The sequence below is a fragment of the Symphalangus syndactylus genome, chromosome 5 (genome assembly GCF_028878055.3).
Source record: "Symphalangus syndactylus isolate Jambi chromosome 5, NHGRI_mSymSyn1-v2.1_pri, whole genome shotgun sequence".
Lineage (NCBI taxonomy): Eukaryota > Metazoa > Chordata > Mammalia > Primates > Hylobatidae > Symphalangus > Symphalangus syndactylus.
This window is the reverse complement of record NC_072427.2, coordinates 41418674-41440362: the sequence shown is the minus strand read 5'-3', so window position 1 is coordinate 41440362 and position 21689 is coordinate 41418674.

The following is a 21689-nucleotide window of genomic DNA, read 5'->3' as shown; positions in this document are numbered from 1 at the left end:
ATCCTCCCACCTCAGCCTCCTAAGTAGCTGGAACTATAAGTGTGCACCACATCAGGCTAATTTTTTAATTTTTTGTAGAGATGGGATCTCACTATGTTGCCCAGGCTGGTCTCAAACTCCTGGAATCAAGCAATCCTCCTGCCTCATCCTCCCAAAGTGCTGGGATTACAGACATGAGCCAATGAGCCTGGCCCTGATTTTAAAAAGGTTACATACTGTATGATTCTATTTATATAACAGTTTGGGTTTTTTTTTGTTTTGTTTTTTGGTTTTTTTTGAGACAGAGTCTCACGCTGTAGCCCATGCTGGAGTGCAGTGGCACAATCTCGGCTCACTGCAAGCTCCGCCTCCCGGGTTCATGCCATTCTCCTACCTCAGCCTCCCTCCCAAGTAGCTGGGACTACAGCTGCCCGCCACGACGCCCAGCTAATTTTTTGTATTTTTAGTAAAGACTGGGTTTCACCCTGTTAGCCAGGATGGTCTCGATCTCCTGACCTCGTGATCCGCCCGCCTCAGCCTCCCAAAGTGCTGGGATTACGAGCGTGAATCACCACGCCCAGCCTGGTTTTTTTTTTTTTTTTTTTTGATACAGGGTCTCCCTCTTTCACCCACGTTGGAGTGCAGTGGTGCAATCTTGTCCACTGCAGCCTTCGCCTCCTGGGTTCAAGCAATTCTCCTGCCTCAGCCTCCTGAGTAGCTGTGATTACAGGTGTGTACCACCATGCCTGGCTAATTTTTTTATTTTTAGGAGAGACAGGGTTTCGCCATGTTGGCCAGGCTGGTCTCGAACTCCTGGCCTCAGGTGATTCACCTGCCTCAGCCTCCCAAAGTGCTGGGATTACAGGTGTGAGCCACCGCACCCGGCCTTATATAACAGTTTTTGAAATGACAAAATTTTCAGCCGGGCATGGTAGCTCACGCCTATACTCCTAGCACTGTGGGAGGCCGAGATGGGCAGATCACCTGAGGCCAGGAGTTTGAGACCAGCCTGGTCAATATGCCAAAACCCCATCTCTACCAAAAATTAAAAAAAATTAGTCACTGTGGTGGTGGGCACCTGTAATCCCCGTTACTCGGAAGGCTGAGGCAGGAGAATCTTTTTTTTTTTTTTTTTTGAGACAGAGTCTCGCTCTGTCGTCCAGGCTGGAGTGCAGTGGTGAGATCTTGGCTCACTGCAAGCTCCGCCTCCTGGGTTCACGCCATTCTCCTGCCTCAGCCTCCAAAGTAGCTGGGACTACAGGCGCCCGCCACCACACCCGGCTAATTTTTTTGTATTTTTAGTAAAGACTGGGTTTCACCGTGTTAGCCAGGATGGTCTCGATCTCCTGACCTCGTGATCCACCTGCTTCGACCTCCCAAAGTGCTGGGATTACAGGCTTGAGCCACCGCACCCAGCCAGGAGAATCTCTTGAACCCGGAAGGCGTAGGTTGCAATGAGCCGAGATTGCTCCATTGCTTCCAGCCTGGGCAACAAAAGTGAAATTCCATCCCCCCCACCCCCGCCAAAAAAAAAAAAAAGAGATGACAAAATTTTCAAAATCAAGGTTGCCAGGAGTTTGGAATGGGGGCTGGGAGGAGTCAGGAGGGAAACAGGTGTGGATATCAAAGGGCAACCCTGAGGGATCTTTGTGGTATTGGAACTGTTCAGCAGTGGAGGATACACGAACCTACATGTGTGATGAAATTGTATTGAATTACACACCCATACACACACACACACACACTCACACACGAGTACAAATAAAACTGGGGACATCTGAGTAAGTTTGGTGGATTTTATCAATGTCGATATCCTGGTTATGATACTGTGCAATAGTTTTGTAGAATGCTACCACTGGGGTAACTGGGAAAAGTGTGTAAGGGATCTCTCACTATTATTTCTTATTGCATGTAAGTCTACAATTACCTCAATAAAGCGTTTTTCTATTTTTAGTGGAGATGGTCTCGATCTCCTGACCTCATGATCCGCCCACTTTGGCCTCCCAAAGTGCTGGGATTACAGGCGTGAGCCACCGTGCTCGGCCTTTTTTTCTCTTTTTGAGACAGAGTCTTGCTGTGCTGCCCATGCTGGAGTGCAGTGGCACCATCTCGGCTCACTGCAACCTCTGCCTCCAGGGTTCAAGCAATTCTTGTGCCTCAGTCCCCTGGGTAGCTGGGATTACAGGTGTATGCCACTACACCCAACTACTTTTTTTTTTTTTTTTTTTTGAGACAGTTTTGCTCTTGTTGCCCAGGCTAGAGTGCAATGGCGTGATCTCGGCTCACCGCAACCTCCACCCGCCAGGTTCAAGCAATTATCCTACCTCAGCCTCCTGAGTAGCTGTGATTACAGGCATGCACCATCACTCCTGGATAATTTTTGTATTTTTAGTAGAGACAGGGTTTTACCACGTTGGCCAGGCTGGTCTCAAACTCTGGATCTCAGGTGATCCGCCTGCCTCGGCCTCCCAAAATGCTGGGATTACAGGCATGAGCCACTGCGCCCTGCCAGTTTTTGTATTTTTAGTGGAGATGGGGTTTCGCCACGATGGCCAGGCTATATAGGTTTTGTGTTTGATTTTGGTTTTTTTTTAGACGGAGTCTCTGTCACCCAGACTGGAGTGCAGTGGCGCAATCTCGGCTCACTGAAAGTTCCACCTCCTGGGTTCACGCCATTCTCCTGCCTCAGCCTCCCGAGTAGCTGGGACTACAGGCACCTGCCACCATGCCCAGCTAATTTTTTGTATTTTTGTATTATATTGTATTTTTTGTATATATTGTATTTTTTTGTATCTATATTTTTTTGTATTAGCCAGGATGGTCTCGATCTTCTGACCTCATGATCTGCCCGCCTCAGCCTCCCAAAGTGCTGGGATTACAGGCATGAGCCACCACGCCCAGCCTGTAGTTTTGTTTTGTTTTGTTTTGTTTTTTGAGATGGAGTCTCATTCTGTCGCCCCAGCTGGGGTGCAGTGGCGTGATCTCGGCTCACTGCAAGGTCCACCCCTGGGTTCACGCCATTCTCCTGCCTCAGCATCCTGAGTAGCTGGGACTACAGGCACCTGCCACCATGCCCAGCTAATTTTTTGTATTTTTAGTAGAGATGGGATTTCACCATGTTAGCCAAGATGGTTTCGATCTCTTGACCTCATGATGCACCCACCTCAGCCTCCCAAAGTGCTGGGATTACAGGCGTGAGCCACTGCATCCAGTCAGTTTTTTTAATTAAACATTTTATTGGTGGCGTGTGGTGGCTCACGCCTGTAATCTCAGCACTTTGGGAGGCCAAGGCGAGTGGATCACTTGAGGCCAAGAGTTTGAGACCAGCCTGGCCAACATGGTGAAACCCTGAGTCCACCAAAAATTAGCCAGGCGTGGTGGCATGTACCTGTAGTCCCAGCTACTTGAGAGGCTGAGGTGGGAAAATCACTTGACCCTGAAAGATGGAGGTTGCAGTGAGCTGAGATCAACACCACTGCACTCCAGCCTCGGTGACAGAGCAAGACATATATATATATGATGTACTAAGTTGGCATGTAGGTTAAAAACCATACAGGTAAATGTAATAAAATGTATTCAAAAATGTGAGCTGAGCCCAGAAGCTTACTTCTGTAATCCTAACACTTTGGGAGGCCAAGGCAGGAGGATCACTTGAGCCCAGGAGTTCAAGACTAGCCTGGGCAACATAGTGAGACCTTGTCTCTACAAAAAACAAAACTAGGCCAGCTGCAGTGGCTCACACCTATAATCCCAGCACTTTGGGTGGCTGAGGCGGGCAGATCATTTGAGGCCAGGAGTTTGAGACCTCCATCTCTCCTAAAAATACAAACATTAGCCAGGCGTGGTGGTGGACACCTGTGGTCCCAGCTACTCGGGAGATTGAGGCAGGAGACTCTCTTGAACCTGGGAGGTTGAGGTTGCAGTGAGCTGCGATTGCGCCACTGCACTCCAGCCTGGGCAACGGAGTGAGGCTCAGTCTCAAGAAAGGAAAAAAAAAAAAAAAAAAGCTGGCCAAGTGTTGTGGTGCATACATGTAGTCCTAGCTATTCAGGAGGCTGAAGTGGGAGGATCATTTGAGCCCAGGAGTTTGAGACCAAACTGGGCAACATAGGCAGAGCCTGTCTCTACAAAAAAAGTTAATAATTAGCCAGGCATGGTGGCACACTCCTGTAGTCCCAGCTACTCTCAGGAGGCTGAAGTGAGAGGATCACATAAGCCCGGGAATTTGAGGCTGCAATTGAGCTATGTATGACTGCACCACTGTACTCTAGCAGAGTGAGACCTCTGGGCAGCAGAGGGAGACCCTCTCTCTAAAAACAAAACAAAACAAAAAAGCCCTAGAGGATCTAAGCCCTCCTGCCCCTCCAGCCTCATCCCGTGCTCCTCTCTTTGGTGGAGCAACACTGGCTTCTTCTCAGGACCTCAAACAGGACCAGCCTCTTACTATTCCCTGATCTGGACCACCCTTCCTCAGATCCTCCTGAGGCGGGGCTGGCTCCCCATCCTCAGAGAGCCCTTGGCAGCATCCCTGTTCCCTGTGTATTCCCTCATGGCGTATCTGTAATGCATTCATCTGCTGCTTCCATGTTCACTGTGTGACACTCGTGTTGGACTGAAAGCTCCAGGTGGGTGAGAAGTGAAGAGCCCGGGCCACATGAGGTGCTCAGTGAATACTTTTGTGTATGGTAAAATTCAGTGAAGAAATTTAAAGCATGAAAGCTTACAGCAGAGTTGGAGAGATGTAACTTACATATCTGAAACAAGGCGGAAGCACGAGAAGACAGCAGCATCAGTGCAGAAGTGGGCCGCTCAGCCCGCGAGTGCAGGAGGCACTGAGAAGAATGGGTGTCAGCTCTCTGCTGAGAACAAAGACAATTCAACGCCACCTTTTCAAGGTGAAAATAGAGCCCAAAGCCCTGAAAAAGGAGATTAAAAATAAAGGTTCTCTGAGGCCCAAACAAGATCAGGATGTCAAGAGCCTGGCATTTTTCTTCTGCTCCCTCCCAAAGCTGCCTTTCAACATCGCACGGTGTTCCTGAACGACATCACCAGAGTCGAAAACCTGCGAGTCCTGGCTTTTCCTGGCTGCTGATCCTGGCAAGGCACATGTGCTCTTTGTACCTCGGTTTCTCAGCTAAAATTTGAGGTTGGGAGTAGACTCTTAGGGTTCTTTTCCACGATAAAGACTTTTCCAAGTGGTCACTTGAGCCACCTCATAGGGTCTAGCTTGGATCCCACTACCAACCCTTGAGTCAGGATCATGGTTGGGGGCGGAGGGAGGAACTTGCTTCTAGAGGCAGCCAAAGACTTGTGAGGAGCCCTGCCCCTTGGCTCACAGGGCAGGAAGCGCCTGGCGGAAGGTGAAGCAGTTGAAAGCACTAGAGCTGGAAGTGAGCAAAGGGTAGTCCTGCCTGGGGTGTAGGGTTCCGGTCCCAGGCAAAACATTATTTTAGACCAACAGGAAAAACAAAAGTAATGGTTCCCACCAACTTCCCAGCTCCAGGAAGCTGGGCACGACTAGTGATTTTTTTTTTCTGTTCCTCTGGCCTGTGAGCACTTCCACTTGTCTGCCAAGGCAGAGACAGCCCCATCCAGAAGCGAGAATGAGACCTCGGGGCCCTGGCGCCCTTAAGCCAACCCCATCTCTGTTCTCACAACTTGCCTTGCCTGACCTCCGGAGAAAAACTTCAGAAAATATTACCCTTTCTTCCCACCTGCTCCCGCTGGCCAAAATCCCCATCAAAGCCTGGCTTCAGCCCCTCAGACTGGGAACTCTACCCAAATGGAGTGTGGGAGTGTGGGTGAGGAAGGACGAAGGAAGTAGGTCACACGCTGGCCACTGCACAACAGGGAAGAGGCCAACCTCGGAAAGGCAGAAGAGTGGCCGCCATGCCGAGCTTCCAGAGATGGAGAGAAGGTCTAGGAAGCCACCTTGGGGAAGCTGCCTGAGCGGGAGCGGGGCAGCCAGGGGTCAGAGCCCACGGCCTGCTGGGGACCCATCCTGGGCACGAGGCTCTGGGCTCTGTGCCCATTCTCTGATGTGCCACATTGTTCTGCTACTTCCTTCTCTGGAAGTAATAAGGGGGTTGGGGGTGGGACGGCACGGCCAGGAGTAGATGGAGCAGGGTGGAGCTGCCAGTGGGGGAGGAGGCTGCGGTTCATTCCCACGACCAGCTGCCCTTCTGGCTGCTCTGGGACTGCGTGGGAAAAGGTCTGGGAAGTACGGGGTATGGTGTGTGTGTGTGTGTGTGTGTGTGTGTGTGTGTCTGTGTGTGTGTGTGTGTCTGTGTGTGTTTTCATGTGTCTGACTCCCTTGCTTGGCTTTAGTCACAGGACAAAGCCCTTTGAGAAACAGTCACCAGCCTGTGTTCCCACTGGGATCTGTCCTGGGAGAGGCATAAGAACCCGCCCCGACGCCTGAGAGAAAGACTCTGAAGGCCTCAGGACCAAATCCCTGGAGGGGTCTTGGCGTCTAATGAATCTAGATTGACTGACTTCCCTGGGATGCTTCTGGAACCTTCTGCGAAGCCTTCAGCTTCTTGGCAGAGCTCTATTACTAGCTGGATATCAGAATATGGGTGCAAACTAGACATGGGGAGTGAAGTCAGCCATTCTCACAGCATCCACCTAAGAAGGCCAGGATCCTCCACAGCCACGTAGATCATGGAGCCAGCGGCATGCCGGGAACAATATACAAAGACCAGAAACTCTGAAACAGGGAACACAAACTAACAGCCCATAGGCCAAATGCAGCCCGCAGGCACATGGCTTATTTGGCCAACACAGCATTTAAGAAATGTTTGAGCCGAGGCTGGGTGAGGTGGCTCACGCCTGTAATCCCAGCACTTTGGGAGGCCGAGGCAGGTGGATCACCTGAAGTCAGGAGTTCGAGACCAGCCTGGACAACATGACAAAACCCTGTCTCTACTAAAAATACAAGAATTAGCCAGGTGTGGTGGCCCATGCCTGCAGTCCCAGCTACCCAGCTACTTGGGAGGCTGAAGCAGGAGAATCGCTTGAACCTGGGAGGCGGAGGGTGCTGTGAGCTGAGATCACACCACTGCACTCCAGCCTGGGCGACAGAGCGAAACTCCATCTCAAAAAAAAAAAAAAAAAAAAAAAAAAAAAAAAAAAAATCCCAATTTCTATGGTCTCTTGAAAAATCAGACGATATGGCTAACATTGATGCATATGGCCCCAGGACCACAGTTGATGGGGCTGAATAATGACTACCCTTTAGAAAGACCTTGGGCTGTACATTTTGCCACTGTCCACACCAATCTGTATTGTCTCCAGCAGTGAGGCCAAGAATCAGTTGCTGTTGCTCATCACACTTGAATGGTTATTCCACAGTTTTCTGTACCCTCATCTCATTCAACAGTGGGGACATGGCCAGGTGTGGTGGCTCATGCCTGTGATCCCAGTACTTCGGGAGGCCAAGGCAAGTGGATCGCTTGAGCCCAGGAGTTCAAGACCAAACTGGGCAACATGGAGAAATCCCATCTCTACTAAAAATACAAAAAAATTAACCACGTGTGGTGGCATGCAGGTGTGGTCTCAGCTACTTAGGAGGCTGAGGTGGGAGGATTGCTTGAGCCCAGAAGTTGGAGGTTGTAGTGAGCCAAGATTGCACCACTGCACTCCAGGCCTGGGCAACAGAGCAACACCCTGTCTCAAAAAAAAAAAAAGTGGGGACACGAAAGAAACTAAGAGGGCCACCTGTTTGTAGAGAGCATATTTCTACCCCAGCCAGGCCTATCTATAAGCAAATAAAGATGTGATTTCATGTCCTCCCATCAGCTTTTCTGCACCCTCCCTTCTACCTTCCAGTGGCACAGTGCTTAATGACAGCTGCTGACAATACAGTGTCACAGGCCTTGTGCCAAAATTACCCCCAACTCCTTCCCTCACTCCCAAATCACAACTCTTACTATCTAAGTGAGCAACCCCAGTTGCAAAAGACAAAGGAGTAATAAGTCCTGTAGAAATTCTCAGCTCCACCCCAGCCCCTGGTTGCCAATGACCCTGTAAAGAAGCTAAAACTCCTTAGCTTGGACATCGTATCAGAGAGAGACCTGCAGCATGTGCCAGATGAACTTACATCAACTGAAAACCAAGGTCACCTCTGGAGACTAGAGATGGAAGTGACAGTCCCAGGCCTATTCATAAAGCTTCAGTTTTTTACCAGGAGATTGTAATCATGCATAACTTGTGTAATTAAATTTAATAATAAACAGAAATGCCTCAGCCTAGTTCCTGTAGGTTTGACCCCAACTTACATTTCCAGCTTTTTTTTTTTTTTTTTTTTTGAGACAGAGTCTCGCTCTGTTGCCCAGGCTGCAAGCTCCACCTCCCAGGTTCACACTATTCTCCTGTCTCAGCCTCCTGAGTAGCTGGGACTACAGGCACCTGCCACCACGCCCAGCTAATTTTTTTTTTTTTTTTTTTTGTATTTTTAGTAGAGACGGGGTTTCACTGTGTTAGGCAGGATGGTCTCAATCTCCTGACCTCGTGACCCACCTGCCTCAGCCTCCCAAAGTGCTGGGATTACAGGCGTGAGCCACCACGCCCAGCCTTTTTTTTTTTTTTAAGACATGGTCTCACTCCAGTGCCCAGGCTGGAGTGCAATAGCATGATCTCAGCTCACTGCAGCCTCCACCTCCTGGGCTCAGGCGATACCCCCTGCCTTAGCCTCCTGAGTAGCTGGGACTACAGGTACATGCCACCATGCCCAGCTACTTTTTGTATTTTTTGTACAGATAGGGTATCTCTCTGTTGCCCAGGATGGATACATTTCCAGCTTATCTCAGATTACTCCCTTCCATGAACAAGCCCACTCACAGAACCCTCTCTTTCTCCTACAAAGAACGTCTTTCTCCTCCTCCTTTGTCAAGCAACCTCTAGCTCATCTCTCAAGACTGTAGTCTTTCAATAATTTAGCTCATGCATACCCTAAACATTTTTAAAAATTATGTGCCCCTTCAATAAAGCTTGTTTTAAAAGTGAAATTTTTAGGCCAGGCATGGTGGCTCACGCCTATAATCCCAGCACTTTGGCAGGCCGAGGTGGGTGGATCACCTGAGGTCAGGAGTTCAAGACCAGCCTGGACAACATGGCGAAACCCTGTCTCTACTAAAAATACAAAAATTAGCCGGGCGTGGTGGCAGGTGCCTGTAATCCCAGCTACTCGGGAGGGTGAGGCAGAAGAATCACTTGGACCCAGGAGGCGGAGGTTGCAGTGAGTAGGGATCACACCACTGCACTCCAACCTGGGAGACAAGAGCAACTCTGTCTAAAAAAAAAGGGAAATTTTTTAATTTGATTTTAAAAAAATTTTAACCATGTTTAAATAGTTGCAAAAGGCTGGGCACAGTGGGACATATCTGTAATCCCAACACTTTGGGAGGCTATGGTGGGAGGATTGCTTGAGGCCAGGTGTTCAAGGTTACAGTGAGTAATGATCACACCACTGCTTTCCAGCCTGAGTGATAGACTGAGACCCTGTCTCTACAAAAAAATATAAAAACAGTTCCGAAGGATGTGATTTCTTTGTGATTTTTTTTTATTAGAAATATTGAAGCTGGACGCAGTGACTCATGCCTGTAATCCCAGCACTTTGGGAGGCAGAGGCGGTGGGCAGATTGCTTGAGGCCAGGAGTTTGAGTCCAGCCTGGCCAACAAAGCAAAACCCCATCTCTACTAAAAGTACAAAAATTAGCCGGGCATGGTGATGCATACCTGTAATCCCAACAACTCAGGAGGCTGAGGCATTAGAATTGCTTGAACCTGGGAGGCAGAGGTTGCAGTGAGTTGAGATCACCCCAGTGCACTCCAGCCTGGGTGACAGAGTGAGACTCTGTCTCAAAAAAAAGAAAGAAAAAGAGGCCAGGTGCAGTGGCTCATGCCTGTAATCCCAGCACTTTGGGAGGCAGAGGCGGGCGGATCACTTGAGGTCAGGAGTTTGAGACCAGCCTGGCCAACATGGTGAAACCCTGTCTCTACTAAAAATACAAAAAATAGCCAGGCATGGTGGCGTGTGCATGTAATCCCAGCTGCTTGGGAGGCTGAGGCAGGAGAATCGCTTGAACCCGGGTGTCAGAGGTTGCAGTGAGCCAAGATCATGCCACTGCACTCCAGCCTGGGTGACAGGGTGAGACTCCCTCTCAAAAAAAAAAAAAAGAAAGAAAAAGAGGCCGGGCGCGGTGGCTCACGCTTGTAATCCCAGCACTTTGGGAGGTCAAGGCGGGTGGATCGCGAGGTTAGGAGATCGAGACTACGGTGAAACCTCGTCTCTACTAAAAATACAAAAAATTAGCCGGGCGTGGTGGCGGGCGCCTGTAGTCCCAGCTACTCGGAGAGGCTGGGGCAGGAGAATGGCGTGAACCCGGGAGGCGGAGCTTGCAGTGAGCCGAAATCCAAGATCGCGCCACTGCACTCCAGCCTGGGTGACAGAGCGAGACTCCATCTCAAAAAAAAAAAGAAAAAGAAAAAGTAAGCTGTTCTTTAGTACAGGAAATTTTACATCACTCCTTTTTCTCCTTGAACTTGTATTTTCTTTTTACATCTCTCACATTACTTTGTTCCTTTTTTTTTTTTTTTTTTTTTCGAGATGCAGTCTTGCTCTGTTGCCCAGCCCAGGCTGGAGTGCAGTGGCACAATCTCGGCTTACAGCAATCTCCGCCTCCCGGGTTCAAGGGATTCTCCTGCCTCAGCCTCCCCAGTAGCTGGGATTATAGGTGCCCGCCACAACGCCCAGCTAATTTTTGTATTTTGAACAGAGACAAGGTTTCACCATGTTGGCCGGGCAGGTCTTGAACACCTGACCTCAGGTGATCCACCCACCTCAGCCTCCCAAAGTGCTGGGATTATAGGCGTGAACCACCGTGTCCAGCATTTTTTCTTTTCCCCAAGATGGAGTTTCACTCTTGTTGCCCAGGCTGGAGTGCAATGGCGCAATATCAGCTCACTGCAAGCTCTGCCTCCCAGGTTCCAGCGATTCTCCTGCCTCAGCCTCCCGAGTAGCTGGGATTATAGGCATGCACCACCGCGCCCAGCTAATTTTTGTATTTTTAGTAGAGACAGGGTTTCTCCATGTTGGTCAGGCTAGTCTCAAACTCCTGACCTCAGGTGATCCGCCCACCTCGGCCTCCCAAAGTGGGAGGCGTGAGCAACCACGCCCGGCCAAGAATTCTTAAATATAAGACATAAAATTGTATAGGAAATACAACTTATATGGAGATAGATGTTCTCATGCTAGAGTGAGACAGTGATAAGCATCAATGTTTTTGTTGGCTGGTTGGTTGTTTTTCTGAGACAGAGTCTTGCTCTGTTGCCTAGGCTGGAGTGCAGTGGTGCAAATGTGGTTCACTGCAGCCTCGACCTCTTGGGCTCAGGCAATCTCCTGCCTCAGCCTCCCATGTACATGGGAATACAGGTGTGCACGACCATGCTCAGCTAATTTTTTATAGAGACAGGGACTCACTTTGTTGCCCAGGCTGGTCTCCTGGGCTCAAGCCTTGGCCTCTCAAAGTGCTGGGATTACAGGTGTGAGCCATTATGCTTAGCCTGTGTTCTCGTTGTTATTGTTGTCTTTTTTTTTTTTTTTTTTTTTTTTTTTTTTTTTTTTTTTGAGACAGTCTGACTATGTTGCCCAGGCTGGAGTGCAGTAGCTATTCACAGGCATGATCATAGTTCACTGCAGCCTCAAACTTCTAGGCTCAAGTGATCCTCCTGCCTCAGTCTCCTGAGTAGCTGGGACTACAGGTACACACTGCCACACCTGGCTAGGCTCAATTTTATTTCAACGTTTCAATCTTATACATGGTAATGCTGAGGTATCTTATTCACATAAGTACCTGGGAAAGGAAGAAGTTCTAGCAGAGTCACTCATTACCACCTAATCATCAAGCAGATAACAACAAAATTTGTTTCAGCTCCTTCCATTCGAAAGCAAAATATTGGGAAAGCTTTAGTTTGTAGAAAGGATCTATAATACAGTTATTTGAGTCATTCACTTTCTCAATATTGAAATCACTATTTCAAATTGTTTCTTTGTTTGAAGCCCCAGAGATTTTTACACATCAAGACAATATACCAAATACCAGATCTCCAACACACCAAATACCAGATCTCCAACATACCAAATACCAGATTACCAACATACCAAATACCACATTACCAACATACCAAATACCAGATCTCCCAACACACCAAATACCAGATCTCCAACATACCAAATACCAGATCTCCAACATACCAAATACCAGATCTCCAACATACCAAATACCAGATCTCCCAACATACCAAATACCAGATCTCCCAACATACCAAATACCAGATCTCCAACATACCAAATACCAGATCTCCAACATACCAAATACCAGATCTCCCAACATACCAAATACCAGATCTCCAACATACCAAATACCAGATCAACATGCCAAATACCAGATCACCAAAATATCAAATTCCAGATCACCAAGATACCAAATACCAGATCAACAACATACTAGATCTTCTAAGATCTAGGATGAAGGGCCAGGCGTGATGGCTCATGCCTATAATCCTAGCACTTTGGGAGGCTGAGGTAGGTGGATCACTTAAGCCCAGGAGTTTGAGACCAACCGGGGCAACATGGCAAAACCCCATCTCTACTAAAAATACAAAAATTAGCCAGGCACGATGGCTCACGCCTGTAATCCCAGCACTTTGGGAGGCTGAGGCAGGAGGATCACTTCAGGCAAGAGGTCTAAGACCAGCCTGGCCAACATAGCAAAAACACCGTCTCTACTAAAAACACAAAAAATTAGGCCAGGCCTGGTGGCTCACGCCTGTAATCCCAGCACTTTGGGAGGTCGAGGCGGGCAGATCACGAGGTCAGGAGTTCGAGAACAGCCTGACCAACATGGTGAAACCCCGTCTCTACTAAAAACACAAGAATTATCTGGGCATAGTGGTATGTGCCTGGAGTCTCAGCTACTCAGGAGGCTGAGGCAGGAGAATCACTTGAACGTGGGAGGCGGAGGTTGCAGTGAGCCGAGATCGAGCCACTGCACCCCAGCCTGGGCGACAGAGCAAGACTCCGTCTCAAAAAAAAAAAAAAAAAAAGCCAGGTGTGGTGGTGCGCACCTATAATCCCAACCACTGCACTCCAGCCTGGGCGATAGAGCGAGACTCCATCTCAAAAAAAAAAAAAAAAAAAAAAAATTAACCAGGTGTGGTGACATGCACCTGTAATCCCAGCTACTCGGGAGAGTGAGGGAGGAGAATCACTGGAACCCGGGAGGCAGAGGTTGCAGTGAGCCAAGATCATGCCACTGCACTTCAGCCTGGGTGACAGAGCATGACTCTCTCTCAAAAAAATAAAAAAGTAAATAAAAATAAAAATACAAAAATTAGGCAGATGTGATGGCACATGCCTGTAATCCCATCTATTCAGAAATTTGAGGTGGGAGGATCACTTGAGCCTGAGAGGTTGAGACTTCAGTGAGCCATGATCTCACCACTGCACCCCAGTCTGGGCAACAGGGTGAGACCTTGTCTCAAAAAAAAAAAAAAAAAAAAAAAAAAAAAAGCCTGTAATCTCAGCACTTTGGGAGGCCGAGGTGGGTGGATCACCTGAGGTCAGGAGTTCAAGACCAGCCTGGCCAACATGTCAAAACTCTGTCTCTACTAAAAATACAAAAATTAGCCAGGCGTGGTGGCACATGCCTGTAATCACAGCTACTCAGGAGGCTGAGGCCGGAGAATCACTTGAACCCGGGAGGCAGAGGTTGCAGTGAGCCAAGATTGTGCCATTGCACTCCAGCCCAGGTGACAGAGCAAGACTCCATCTCAGAAAAAAAAAGATACAGGATGGGTGAGACATATATGTCCTTTGTAGCATATCCACTAAATTATGCTATAATAACAACCAACATCAAAATCTATGTTGCTTAAGCCAACAAAGGTTCCTCCCCATCTTCCCCACCAACACTCTATGTCCATCACAAGCTGGTTGAGGTTCTGATCCATACCATCATCACTCAGAGATCCAGACTCTATCAGCTAAAATGTCATCAGTCACCATGGCAGAGAGAAGGTAAGAAGGAGAATCACACACTGGCTCTTAAATGCTTCTACCCAGAAGAGACACTTTTGCTCATAGTTCACTGGCCAAAGCAAGTCACATGGCCACGCCTAACTTCTAAAAGGTGGGAAAACACCGGAGGGAAGAGAACAGAAAAAAAGAGAGAAGCACTCATGCTTCCTACATATTTCTTTTGTAAAGTAGGAGAAAAGAAATTGTAAAAACGAAGGGAGGAGAGGCAATCTCAGTCATAAATAGTTCTTATTAAAGATGACACTGAGGCTGGGTGCAGTGGCTCATGCTTGTAATCCCAGCACTTTGGGAGGCCGAGGCGGGCGGATCGCAAGGTCAGGAGATCGAGACCACGGTGAAACCCCATCTCTACTAAAAAACAAATACAAAAAAATTAGCCGGGCGTGGTGGTGGGCGCCTGTAGTCCTAGCTACTCGGAGAGGCTGAGGCAGGAGAATGGCGTGAACCTGGGAGGCGGAGCTTGCAGTAAGCCGAGATTGCGCCACTGCACTCCAGCCTGGGCGACAGAGCAAGATTCCGTCTCAAAAAAAAAAAAAAAAAAAAAGATGACACTGGGCACAGTGGCTCACACCTGTAATCCCAGCACCTTGGGAGGCTGAGGCGGGAGGATCACTTGAGTCCAGGGGTTTGAGACTAGCCTGGGCAACATAGTGAGACCCTGCCTCTGCAAAAAATGAACAAAATTAGCCAGGCGTGGTGGCACGTGCCTATAGTCCCACCTACTTAGGAGGCTGAGGTGGGAGAAGTGCCTGAGCTGGGGAAGTCAAGGCTGCAGTGAACCAAAATCAAGCCACTGTACTCCAGCCTGGGTGACAGAGTGAGACTTTGTCAAAAAAAAAAAAAAAAAAGAAAAAAAGAGACTTTTTGGAAATTGATTCCCTTAAACATAACCCCACCTGCCCTTAGAAAATTCTTTTTGTAGCCAGTGGCTACACTGGCTCACACCTGTAATCCCAACACTTTGGGAGGCCAAGGAGGGAGGATCACTTGAGACCCGGAGTTCAAGACCAGTCTGATCAACACAGTGAAATCCCGTCTCTACTAAAAATACAAAAATTAAGGCTGGGCAAGGTGGCTCATGCCTGTTATCCCAGCACTTTGGGAGGCCAACAGGGGTGGATCACCTGAGGTCAGGAGTTTGAGATCAGCCTGGCCAACATGATGAAACCCCGTCTCTACTAAAAATACAAAAATAGCCGGGCGTGGTGGCACATGTCTGTAATCTCAGCTACTTGGGAGGCCTGAGGCAGGGAATTGCTTGAACCCGGGAAGTGGAGGTTGCAGTGAGCCGAGATCGTGCCACTGCACTCCAGTCTGGCCAAGAAGAGTGAAACTGCGTCTCAAAAAAAAAAAAAAAATTTAGCCAGGCATGGTGGTGTGCACCTGTAATCCCAGCTACTGGGAAGGCTGAGGCACAAGAATTATTTAAACCCAGGAAGCAGAGGTTGCACTGAGCTGAAGTCACACCACTACACTCCAGCCTGGCAAGATTCTGTTTCAATAAAAAATTTAAAAAATAATAATAAAATTAAAAAATTTGGCTTTGGCCCAGTGGCTCACACCTGTAATCCCAACACTTTGGGAGGCTGAGGCAAGTGGATCACCTGAGGTCAGGAGTTTGAGACCAGCCTGGCCAACATGGTGAAACCCCGTCTCTACTAAAAATACGAAAATTAGCCAGGCATGGTAGCACACACCTGTAATCCCAGCTTCTCAGGAGGTTGAGGCAGGAGAATTGCTTGAACCCGGGAGGTGGAGCTTGCAGTGAGCCCAGATCGTGCCACTGCACTCCAGCCCAGGTGACAGAGCAAAAACTCCACCTCAAAAAACAAATAAATAAAATAAAAATAAAAATACAAAAATTAGCCAGACATGGTGGTGTGTGCCTGTAATCCCAGCTACTCGAGAGGCTGAGGAGAATCTCTCTCTCTTTTTTTTTTTTTTGAGATGGAGTCTCAGTGTCGCCCAGGCTGGAGTTCAGTGGCGCGATCTAGGCTCACTGCAAGCTCCACCTCCCGGGTTTACGCCATTCTCCTGCCTCAGCCTCCTGAGTAGCTGGGACTACAGGCGCCCGCCACCTCGCCCAACTAATTTTTTTGTATTTTTAGTAGAGACGGGGTTTCACTGTGTTAGCCAGGATAGTCTCGATCTCCTGACCTCGTGATCCGCCCGCCTCGGCCTCCCAAAGTGCTGGGATTACAGGCGTGAGCCACCGCGCCCGGCCAAGAATCTCTTAAACCTGGGAGGCAGAGGTTGCAGTGAGCTGAGATTGCACCACTGCACTCCAGCCTGGGCTACAGAGCAAGACTCCATCTCAAAAAGTAAGTAAATAAATAAAAATTTAAAAATTAAACAAATAAAAATAAAAAGAGTGAAAATTCTTTTTGTACCTCTTGGGGTACACATGCCTTAGTTTGAAGACCACTACTTCCTTCGTGAAGCCTTCCCTGACCCCTACATCCGAGGACCTCTCTCTGACGTTCCCACTGTTGCTATTGTACTATCTACTTGAAAGCTGCTGGGAGCTGGTTATCTTTTCAGATGAGTATCATGTTTTCCTAACAGGCTATGTAGTCTCTTTGAGGATGGGAACCCTATCTTCAGGTTTTTTGTATCCCCTACACCATTAAACACAGACACTTAGAAAGTATTTGAGTTCAGTTTGATGGCAGACACTTTTCTCCGCGTGCTTCATCTCCTTATGTATGAAGTTGGAACAGCAAGGCCTGCCCTTACAATTACACTGAGATGAAGGAAATAAGAGCCTCTTCAGCTCACTCCCACTCACCTAACTGGGATCAGCATCTCGACGCTCCACTTCTGAGAAATTAGATGGTCCAGCTTTATGTAACAAGGAGCTATTGAAGGCTCTTGACAAGGTCTGTAGCGAGTGGGTCTGGCACAGACCAAGCTATCAGTGACTGCTGGGTGGTTGGGGGGCATGAGAGACAGTGTGTGTTGGGGGAAAACAGCTAAGGACAGAAAGTGCCGATAGAAAGTTGCTCCTATGCCGGGCGCGGTGGCTCACGCTTGTAATCCCAGCACTTTGGGAGGCCGAGGAGGCGGGCGGATCACGAGGTCAGGAGATCGAGACCACGGTGAAACCCCATCTCTACTGAAAATACAAAAAATTAGCCGGGCGTGGTGGCGGGCGCCTGTAGTCCCAGCTACTCGGAGAGGCAGAGGCAGGAGAATGGCGTGAACCCGGGAGGCGGAGCTTGCAGTGAGCCGAGATGACGCCACTGCACTCCAGCCTGGGCGACAGAACGAGACTCCGTCTCAAAAAAAAAAAAAAAAAAAAAAAGAAAGTTGCTCCTATGGGCCAGGCACAGTGGCTCATGCCTGTAATCCAGTACTTTCAAAGGCTGAGGCCAGGAAGATTGCTTGAACCCAGGAGTTTGGGGCCAGCCTGGGCAACATAGTGAGGCCCCCATCTCTACAAAATTTTATGTTAATTAGCTGGTGGTGGTGGCTAGTACCATTGCACTCTAGCCTGGGTGGTTTTTTTTTTTTTAAGAAAGAAAGTTGCTTCTATGATCCAGAAATGAGGTGATGGGCATCCACTGGGAGGTGTGTCTGGGAATGGTGAGCCACACTGCACCCTCAGGGAGCAACCCTAGCTGCCTTCCTGAACCCCCAAACCTGGATGCCAGACTGAGATCACAACCCCCACCCCTCCACTAGCACAAACCGATAGTTTTCGGCATTCCGCCCTGCCCTCTAGTGGCCTCTGGAAGCATTGCAGATACAGCGTTCTAAGGAAGCCCAGTGCTTGTTCTTCCTCAGGGGAGATGGGATGGATGTGGGTAAGGGCAAGATGCTCAGATAGCCCAGCCTTTGGGCCTGGCTCTTTGATGGCTGTAGAAAAAGAAGGAAACGGCCAAGCGCGGTGGCTCCGGCCTGTAATCCCAGCACTTTGGGAGGCCAAGGGATCACGAAGTCAGGAGATCAAGACCATCCTGGCTAACACGGCAAAACCCCGTCTCTAGTAAAAATACAGAAAAATTAGCCGGGCGTGGTGGTGGGTGCCTGTAGTCCCAGCTACTCGGGAGGCTGAGGCAGGAGAATGGCGTGAACCCAGGAGATGGAGCTTGCAGTGAGCCCAGATCCTGCCACTGCACTCCAGCCCTCCAGCCTGGGCGACAGAGCGAGACTCCGTCTCAAAAAGAAGAAGAAGAAGAAGAAAACAAAGGAGGGAGAGGAAGGGGTCATACCTATGGGTTGGGCGTAACTGTGCACTTGGCAGTTTTTGTCCCTATAGTTACTGCACAGAGTGAAAACTAGGAATCTTTGACCTGAAGTTGCAAAGTAATAAGCACATGAGCTGTAGTATAGTGCACGAAATGGCTTTATATGGTTTGTTGTCAGCATCCAAAATCAGGACTTTTCACATTAAAATCTGAATGTCCAGTTTCTGTTGAAAAATCAAAACATGCCGGGCGCGGTGGCTCACGCCTGTAATCCCAGCACTTTGGGAGGCCGAGGCGGGCGGATCACGAGGTCAGGAGATCGAGACCATCCTGGCTAACAGGTGAAACCCCGTCTCTACTAAAAATACAGAAAAATTAGCCGGACGTAGTGGCGGGCGCCTGTAGTCCCAGCTACTTGGGAGGCTGAGGCAGGAGAATGGCGTGAACCTGGGAGGCGGAGCTTGCAATGAGCCAAGATTGCGCCACTGCACTCCAGCCTGGGCGACAGAGCGAGACTCCGTCTCAAAAAAAAAAAAAAGAAAAATCAAAACATGAAGCCACATGGAGTCCCCACCTTGCTGAGCAGCAGCTGGCCAGGGTTGAGGGGCAACCACTGCCCCCTTCTCCTGTCACCCAGTCACCCAGCCTGCCTCCATCAGTCTCCTCACTTCCTGCAGTGTGCGAGTTTCCAACTCTTGACTAAGTCCAGCACTTCATGATGGAGAACAGGGTCAGAAAATATCAGGACAGGGCCCAACACAGTGGCTCATGCCTGTAATCCCAGCACTTTGGGAAGCCGAGTTGGGCGGATCACCTGAGGTCAGGATTTCGGGACCAGCCTGGCCAACGTGGCGAAACCCCGTCTCTACTGAAAATACAAAAATCAGCCGGACATGGTGGCACGCACCTGTAATCCCAGCTATGTATGTATTATATATGTATATTATATACATTATAGATAATTATATATATATATAAAATTATAGATAGATAGATATATAGATGTCAGGATGGCGGTCCACCAGGCATCTAGTGCTTGAATTGCTTCCCCAGCACCACCACTAAGCATCATCAGCATATACTCGAAGACCTGCAGGGACAGGAAAGTCACTGCCTGCTTGTAATCCCAGCACTGTGGGAGGACGAGGCAGGCAGATCACTTGAGCCCAGGAGTTTGAGACAAGCCTGGGCCCTGTCTCTACAAAAAATGTTTAAAAATATTAGCCAGGCATGGCTGGGTGTGGTGGCTCAAGCCTGTAATTCCAGCACTTTGGGAGGCCGAGGCAGGCGGATCACCTGAGATCAGGAGTTTGAGACCAGCCTGACCAACATGGAGAAACTCCATCTCTACTAAAAATACAAAAATCAGCCGGGTGTGATAGCAGGCACCTGTGATCCCAGCTATTCGGGAGGCTGAGGCAGGAGAATCACTTGAACCCGAGAGGCGGAGGTTGCATTGAGCCGAGATTGCACCATTGAACTCTAGCCTGAGCAACAAAAGTGAAACTCCGTCTCAAGAAAAAAGAAAAAAAAAAATTAGCCAGGCATGGTGGTGCACACCTGTAGTCCCAGCTACTTGGGAGAATGAGGCAGGAGGATCACCTGAGCCCAGGATGGAGGCTGCAGTGAGCTGACTGCACTGCTGCACTCCAGCCTGGGTGACAGAGCAAGACCCTGTCTCAAAAAAAAAAGTGAAGTAGCCATTCCCAGTTATGTGTTAGGTATCACCAAAGGCCCTGGACTGTGCTGGTGAGTGACAATGGCATGACCTATGCCCTGAAAGAATGAACATCCAGTATGTGCAGGCACCAGCAAGGTTTGCAGACGAGACAGTGCCTGGCAGTGCTGACGACAGAGTGACCCCTGAGTAAAGCGCTCTGAAAGAGAACAGCCCGAATTTGAGTTTCCAGGGGGGTCTATCCCCTGGATTTTACCCATTCCAATGGGTAAAATCTCCCAGACATGAGAGAAATTAGGAATGTAATTCCTGAAAATATCAATAGTGGGTTCTAAGCTTTGTTACTATGACATCCAGGGGTTTCTTTTCTTTTTTTTTGAGACAGAGTCTCACTCTGTTGCCCAGACTGGAGGGTGCAATCTCGGCTCACTGCAACCTCCGCCTCCTGGGTTCACGACATTCTCCTGCCTCAGCCTCCCGAGTAGCTGGGGCTACAGGTGCCCGCCACCATGCCCGGATAATTTTTTTTATTTTTTTAGTAGAGACGGGGTTTCACCGTATTAGCCAGGATGGTCTCGACCTCCTGACCTTGTGATCCACCCGCCTCAGCCTCCCAAAGTGCTGGGATTACAGGCGTGAGCCATTGCGCCCAGCTAACATCCAGGGGTTTCATCAGTGAGATGGAAGCTGACTTGATTTCCTATGATAGTCGGGACACCTGAGTTTTGTCTCAAGCACGCATAACCGAATGAGCTCGGCACATCCCTCTGCTTCTGAAGGCTGAAGCTTCTCCATCTGAACCGAGGCAATTGGATCAAATCTCTCTGGGCCCAATATTCACTTTTGTATCCCCAGTGCCAGCAGAGTGACTACTAGCATGTAAGTATGCACAAATGCAGGAGGCGCTCCATGAGGGTTTGTGTTTGTTAGTGACTAACTGCCAGACTCTGCCTCTGGGAACAGAGGCACCCATAGAGTCCACACTAAATGACCCCAGACAAAGGTTAATTTGGAAGAACAAAAGGGAAAAAGGAAAAAGGTGGGGGTGTGTCCTGAATGCGTGACACTGACCATCAGCCCCTATGCGGTAGAGAACCATGGAATGAAGTTCTTCAAACCTGTTAAAGTGGCGTCTTGGCACGATTCACCTGGCGGCGGTAGATAGGAGAGATTTCAGATGAGGCTTGTGAGCATCTTCAACCACGAGAGGGCGCCCCAGGATCACACAGCCCTGCCAGCTCCCAGAGGAAGCGGGCTGTGCCAGAGGCACCTGCCTAGTGCTAAGTCTTAGGTGAGCAGAACTTTCACCTTGGTCACCACTGGGCCAAGACAAGGGGCCTGAGATGTAAATAAAGGTGGGCATAGGAGAGGGAGGGGCCAAAGGGACTCGCTGGGGCCACAGAGCATGTGTACAGATACATCAGGACACGGAAAGAGACCCAGGTGGGGTCAGTTTCCCATTACCTTGAAAATAAAGGCAATGCCCGATCTAGTAGAGCGGAAACAGCTGTTCTGTAGTACAAGGGAGCTGACGGTGGTTAGTAAATGTCTCCAATCACAGGGAGGAAGGGGCCAGAAGCCAGGTGGGGGCGTGTCCTGAATGCATAACACTGGCCATCAGCCCCTATGCGGTAGAGAACCATGGAATGAAGTTCTTCTAACCTGTGAAAGTGGCGTCTTGGCACGATTCACCTGGCGGCCATAGACAGGAGAGATTTCAGCGCGTAGGCCCTGGGGAAGC